The 7683-nt window shown below is 42.9% G+C and overlaps 1 pseudogene; it reads right to left on the bottom strand.

Moving 5' to 3' along the window:
• Positions 1-1646: 1646 nt before the first annotated feature.
• LOC122638933 lies at positions 1647-6959 on the bottom strand (annotated as a pseudogene).
• Positions 6960-7683: the final 724 nt, after the last annotated feature.

Raw genomic sequence — 7683 nt, 5'->3', positions numbered from 1 at the left:
TTAACCCCATATCATTCGCCATGTGGGGGATGGACATCCTAGGTGACTTCACGGCAGCGTATGGGAACAGAAAGTACCTGGTAGTTGCCATCGACTACTTCACCAAATGGGTCGAGGCTAAGCCACTGGCGAAGATAACAGAGAATGAGATGGAGAGGTTTATTTGCGATGAGGTAATCTACAAGTTCGGGGTACCAAGAATCCTAGTCTCGGACAATGGGAAGCAATTCAACAACCCAAAGTTCAAAGCTTTCTGCAAATCCTACAACATTGACTATCAACCTATCTCAGTAGCCTACCTACAGGCCAATGGTCAGGTGGAGGTGACTAGCAAAACACTCCTCGAGATAGTCAAGAAGAGGTTAGAGGGAGCCAAAGGCAAATGGGTCGAGGAACTTCCAAGTGTCTTGTGGGCTTACCAAACAACAGTAAGGATGCCAACAGGAGAGAACCCATTCCGATTGGCATATGGTACCAAGGCCTTGGCACTGGTAGAAGTCCTTGCCATGTCCCATAGAGTCTTGCACTTCAACGAACGCACATATGACGATGTGCTTCGGGCAAACTTGGATTTCTTGGACGAGGTTCACGAGAAGGCACTGCTCAAGAACGTGGCATGCCAGCAGCGAACATCTAAGTAATACAATGCCAGAGCCAGAGAGAGGCTTTTCCACTAGGGAGACCTAGTTCTAAGGAGGGCTAGAGAATCACAGCCCAGGAAGGAGGGGAAGCTATCGGCCAACTGGGAAGGACTAGATACGGCAAGGGACCTATCACTTGAAAACTCTGGGGGGCAAGAAGATAGATCGTGCTTGGAACTCAGAGCATCTGAAGAAGTACTATTAGTAGAGTAGTAGTATTCGGCTTTGAGCCACAATAGTTTGCATTACGGTAGCAGTATTCTGTTTTCAAGGATTATTTGAAATTTTTTGAAGTTTGAAGTAAATATTTTGTTCTGGGCTACATCCGTCTACCTCTTAGCCATGGGTTGAACACTTTCAAGCAGCGAGGTCTAATGACCACCAAGGCATAAGGCCACCAAGGTCTAATGACCATCGAGGCGTAAGGCCATCAAGGTCCAAGGACCACTAAGGCATAAGGCCACCAAGGTCCAAGGACCACCGAGGCGCAAGGCTACCAAGATCCAAGGACCACCAAGGCGTAAGGCCACCCAGGTCTAATGACCACCAAGGTTTAAAGCCACCATGTATTAGACCACCGAAGCGTAAGGCCACCAAGGTCCAAGGACCACCGAGGCGCAAGGCCACCAAGGTCCAAGGGCCTCCAAGGCATAAAGCCACCCAGGTCTAATGACCATCAAGGCTTAACGCCACCAAGGTCTAATGACCACCAAGGCTTAAAGCCACCGAGGTCTAACGACCACCAAGGCGTAAGGCCATCGAGGTCTAATGACCACCAAGGCTTAAAGCCACCGAGGTCTAAGGACCACCACGATGCAAAGCCACCAAAGTCTAATGACCACCAAGGCCTGTCGACCATATGCACAAACGACGAACAGCAATACACAAGGGAGGCAAGGACTCAACCACAAAAATCAAAAGTAGATAATGCAAAGGAAGCAACAATAATTACAAAGCCAAGTTCAAAGTTCCAGGTTCAACATCCAATAAACAAAAAGAGTAGAGTCAAGGAAGAGCCACACTCTCCTCCGAGGGAGTCACATCCTCCTTTGGGGGAGAGGCCATATCAGCCTCCGGCGGATGAGCCACACCCTCCTCGGGAAGAGCAGCGCCCTCCCAAGGGGGAACGACAACTATCCTAGCATCCACAATGATCGGCAGCATGTAGCCCAAAAATTGGGAGAGGTTGAAGTCGGGAGTCTCCCCAAGGACGTAGCCCACCATGTCATGGATCCCCATATTGTACACCTCCTGGTTATACTCATTGAACAGATCCCTGATGGCTCAGGATGTCCAGAACTATCACGGCCCCAACCCGATGAAGGATATTTTATAATACAGGGGGTGACTGGGACAACAGGTGTCATCCCAATACCTACCAGGATCACAGGTACATTGTCCCGAGCCACAGTCCACCCTGTCATCAAGTCATGATAACAGCAGGGAACGTACCTAATGGAATAAATAATTCCAAATATAGAGTTAGCAGAAGTAAAATTTAATTAAATCATGTGAATATAGAGCATCAGTTCTCTAATAATAACACATAGTACAATTTCAATATCTCATAAACATTCATTTCTCTCCTTATAATTAAACATAAAGTTTATACATGTATGAAAATGAATACAGAATTTAAATAGTAAATCACGCCACTAGGGCACCATTCTTGGGTGTACATCGACATCCAAGTCACAGCCACCGGCTCTACTTGATTCGCATCCATAAGTGCGCATCAAGAGATTACCTGCATATCAACTAAAAGGGGTTGCGCAACGGGGTTAGCTCCACAAGCTAGTGAGACAGCAAAGGGGAATGCACATACACACAAACACGCAATTTCAACAATTCATGATGCATGCAAATGTTAGATTCAATTTTCACCTAGTACACAAATTCTAAGTCAAGTGTATGCTACTATGATAACTCGGGAGACACTGAGAGTCACTTAACTTATCACCCAAGTGAAACCTCAATTATCATGAGGGAGCCTAATCGTGTCATTAATCGGTCAAAAATAAAACCCTAAATTAATCTAGCAAGTAGCAAGTAGCAAGTAAGGGGTGGATCTATGAGGAACTGGAAGGCTAAATTACTAAAATGATAAGTTGGAAGTGATGAAAATTAAATTACAATAAATCTGATTTTAAAGTACGAATGAAAGAAACGAATCTAAGCTAACAATGATATGCAAATACGAGAAAAGACTATCTTTAGGGTTCGAATCTCCAATGCGTTGTTATTCAATTCGGTTGCATGCTTCAGTTTATTATAACCACAGGCCAAATAATACCACAAAATGTAGGGTTCCTCCTAGGTATGGACTATCTTGACGAGTACTATCGTCCTTCACTTATAGGGCTTGGCACGCTTAGTTCGTTCAGCTATAATCCATCATCAGTACAACCACATAAGAACATAATACCATTGCTTGAATGAAAAATAATGAATCACAGAAACATAATTTTTCAACTAAATATGTCAATTAAAATCATCCAAATATGGATGGGGTCTCAACATCAAGCAATCAAGAATGCAAACCAAAATTTTAAATAACAAACACCATTAGTTCATTTATACCTAAAGATAGAAAGGACTTAGCCGATCATGGTGCTAAGAGACAGGGGGCTGCAATAGTGACAACGATCCATGGAGGTGTGCGTGGCAATTTTTGGGAGTTGCTGCCCAAGAAGAAAACGTTGGAAGAAGGTGATGGAGATGCTCTGCTGGTTCGATAATGGTGCTAATTTTCATAATCGACTTCTCTCTGGCTTCGACAGATTTCAATATATATACATCTCCAAGGAAGGGAAACTGAGAGAGAGAGACCGTGAGGGATTAGAAAGTAGAGATATGAGCAAAGAGAGAGATAAGTGGAATAGAATTAGGAAAGGTGGGACCATGAGGTATTTGAGAGGGAGAGGGAGAGAGAGAGAGAGAGAGAGAGAATTAAAATAGGAGAGATAGAACCACAGTGGGGTGAGAGAGAGAGAGAGAGAGAGAAGAGAGAATTTAATCTAAATTATAAATTTGATCAAAATTCTCTTTATGAAAATATCTCTCCATCCTGGCCCTGGATGGACCTAATCCAAGAATTAAAGTTGCTCCAATTAATATTCCAGATGATATGAACCCAATATCGGATATCTTCTAAAAATTTCCTAATTTTTTGAAATTATGATTATGCCCTTAGGTCTTCAATGAAACTTCTTCCCATCTAGCCCTTGATCACATGTGAGTCGATCCATGGGTAGACTGGTGCCTAGATTGCATCAAATCCTTCCTTGGTTCTGGGCTCGGGCTTGTATTTCAACTCATTTTCTGGCCCATTATTCTTTTCTGGCCAAAAAAGAATAATCAAATGTATGGGCTTTACAACTGATGCGTACTTTTAATGCAACACATCCTTCTTACTCAAAATTCAGCCATCTTCGCAACCATGAAAAGAAACTAGACCACTTTATGTGTAAATCTGAAGATACGATGCCTGATAGTCCAGAATAGCATGAAATCACATAAAATGACCTAAACCTGAAAATAACAGAAAATACCCAAGGTAGCTCCATTGTAAGCAAATAAAAATGCAGAATTAAATGGAATAATTTCACACATAAATGTGCTCATCAGAGCCTACGCCGGTAGAAGCCATCAGACCACCCAGTGGCAGACCCCGATAGCCATCACTACCCCGGACCTAACCTCTCTCTCCCACAGGCAACAGGTGCTCAGGACTATCCAACACATAAACCCCTATTGGCAAGGGTCGTAGTATAAGAGAGCAAGAATCCTAGCTACAGATATACTACATGCAAGTCCAATCGTCCCGAGAGGTATTTCGGGTGCATCAATGTCCCATTCCATCTAGTACCCAGGTACCAACACTACACGGCGTATACAGATCAGGATGACAGATAACCAGTTTCATAATTTAAATTCTGGGGTTTCGGTACCGGTTTACCTGGCACCGTCACCCGATACAATAGTGAGAACAATATCCAATAACAATTATAGTAGTTTCACATTTGAGATAAATAATGCAATGCGCACAATGCTTATATTTTATATAATAGAATGATCAATATTGCTTAATATATATATTCAAGCCCAATAAAATCACCCAAAACCCACTCACCAAACTCGAGTGTCACCCGACGTGGTTGACATGAATCTCACCGGTGCACCAACTATCCATCTAGTTGGGTAGCCTAAGAATGCAAAAACAATCGTCAAAAGATGTATAAAGGGGTCCCATGTTATGCCCCCAAAGTTAAAATCAAGTTTCAACAAAGACAGCACGGACAGACTCATGGACAGAAGCAACAGGGTGAGTCCGTCCCTGACTTCGTTCAGGCCAAAAGGTCAAAACACGAGGGACGGATCCATGGACGGAACTTTTATTTGGATCCAATCCTGCATCCGTTCGGCCTCTGAGACACTCCTGAGAGCGAGCGAAACTACGGACGGATGCGCCATCTTAATCCGTCCTTACATTCGTTCGATCTCTGAGACATTCCCGAGAGGGAACAGACCCGTAGGTGGAGGCAACAGAGTAATTCCGTTCCTTCATCCATTCAACTCCAGTTACTGGGATTACACTGGACGGACTGACAGATGGAACCACGACGGTGACTCCGTTCATGCATCCGTCAAGATTCTTTTTTGAGATTTCTCAGGGTTTTTCCTCCAGCATGGAACCTAGAGTTCACCTTGCACTCAGGATCAGGGAGGGGGTGTCTTAGGTCTCCCTAGGGTCACTAGAACCTAGGCTTACCTCATGGATCTAAGATCTCATAATGGTTTAGCTCCATTTGGTCTAAAGATAGGGTTTAAAGGTTTAAAACCAAGGAATTAGCAGTAAAGGCTGCAAGGCAGCTTATAAAGGCCTTAATTAGGGTTTGGTCATCACCATTTGAGCTCCCTTTAAGGGTCAAGCCTCACCTTGAGTCCCAAATGGAACCCTAGGTTAGCTCAAGCTCAAGGAATCTACTTCAAATTAAGAATGGGAATGGAAAAGAGGGATATACCAAGAGTTAGGTCATACCTTGGTGAGTGGAGTTCTAATCTCAGCCCTAGCTAGCCTTGAAGATCCACCTCCTCTTCCTCCTCTTCCTTTCCTTCTCCCCTTTTTCTTCTTTTCTTCAAGCCTTGTCTGGACAACAAGAGGAGGAGAGGTAGGGCAGCCAGCCTTCTTGGCATGTCTTCCATCTTCTTTCCTTCCCCTCTCATTCCTCTTCCTCCTTCTACTTCTTCTTCTTCCTTGTCTCTTCTCCTCTACGGTTTGCTTGGAGGGGAAGAGATAGGAGAATATGAAGTTATGTTTTATCTTTGGGTTTTTTACAATTACCACCCCCAAATCTTTATTATCTACTATTACCTCCCCCCCCAAAAACTTTCAAATAACTGTTATCCCCCTCTGTTGCATGCTAATAACAAACTGCACCCCACCGTTACATTTTCGTAACGGAGAGGGTTAGTTGTGACAGTTTGCCGTTGTCATGGATTTTTTAAGACCAAAATACCCTTTTGGGGTGGTAATTGTAAAAAAATAAAAATAAAAAAAACCCATCACCGTCCCTTCTCCTCCTCCTTCTCCTTCTTCTTCTTCTTCTTCCTCCTCTTCCTCCTCTGCAACCGCAACCCCAAAATGTGGCTGCCATCAAACCAAAATCAAAAACCTTGGACCGATAGAAAATTCAGGTTTTTTTCAGGCCCATTTGAAAAACCCAATTAAATTCTCACCCACTATAAGTGGCGTCTGGAGTACCCTGATGTGGGTATTCCAATAGTTCTTGATTTCATTGTCCGTTCTTCCGGGTAATCTACCAGCAATTAGAGACCATCTAAATATTTGAAAAAAGTCCCAAATGAGTTCATACTGGAAGTGCTTTCAGATTCTCAATTAAATGTGTAATCGAAAAGAATTGATGAGAAGGAAAGAGAAGGGGGCTTACTTGTTTCCAAGTAAACTACGGAGTTTGATGATGAGCTCGTCTTCTTCTTCAGTAAAATTGCCTCTTTTGAGATCAGGCCTCAGGTAATTTATCCATCTTAATCTGCAACTCTTTCCACAACGCAGCAAACCTGAAACACACACATAAATGGAGAGAAAGAGAGTTAGAGAAGAAGTAACGACATGGGTTTTCTCTAGCTTGGCTAATTTGGGTTAGGTTAATCCTAAATGGGTTACCTGCGGCTCTGGGGAGAGATCTCCAGCAGCCCTCGCCATGGGCTCTGTTGTAGTTGATGAGGCACTGATCTTCTTCTTTGGTCCATGCACCTTTGTTGGTGTGGGCTTTCACAGCAAGGAGAACGACCCATCTGTCTATCTCTCTTCTATGTGTTCTGCTGCTGCTTCTTTTATGTGTTTTGTGCCCTTTTAATGAGAGAGAGAGAGGATTTATGGAAAGGAGTACTGGAACAAAGGAACGAGAGGATTTATATGAGGAAGAAACTCTTGAGTACCAATTGAGTCGAACCCTTTCGTGGGCATTTGACCGACTTAGTGAGGAAGACGAGTAGTTACAAGATAGGATCAGAAAAGAGATGCTCAATGCTGAATGGGATTTGGTAGGTAGGTCTACTTTTTCATGAGAGTTAAAAGAAATTAAACGAAATCTCATCATTTAAACGAGAGGGAGAGGGAGAGAGATTTCTCTTTCCATATTTTTGTTATTTGATTTCTATAAAGGTTGTTCTAGGAAGAATTTGATCCAGTGAAACTGGTTTTATGCAGAGGAGGAAGAAGAAGGAGGAGGAGAAGGGACGGTGACGGGTTTTTTTTTTTTTTTTTTTTTTTTTTTTTCAATTATCACCCCAAAAGGGTATTTTGATCCTAAAAAATCCGTGACAATGGCACACTATCACGACTAACCCTCTCCGTTACAGAAATGTAATGGTGAGGGTCAGTTAGTTATTAGTATGCAACAGAGGGGGGTAACAGTTGTTTGAAAGTTTTTGGGAGGATAATAATAGATAGTAAAGATTTTGGGGTGGTAATTGTAAAAAACCCTTTATCTTTTAAAGATAAAAGTAGCCTTAGGGT

This window comes from Telopea speciosissima, chromosome 9 (assembly GCF_018873765.1).
Source record: "Telopea speciosissima isolate NSW1024214 ecotype Mountain lineage chromosome 9, Tspe_v1, whole genome shotgun sequence".
Classification (NCBI taxonomy): domain Eukaryota; kingdom Viridiplantae; phylum Streptophyta; class Magnoliopsida; order Proteales; family Proteaceae; genus Telopea; species Telopea speciosissima.
Note: the sequence above shows the minus strand (reverse complement) of the source record. Positions and strands in the feature narration are given on the sequence as shown.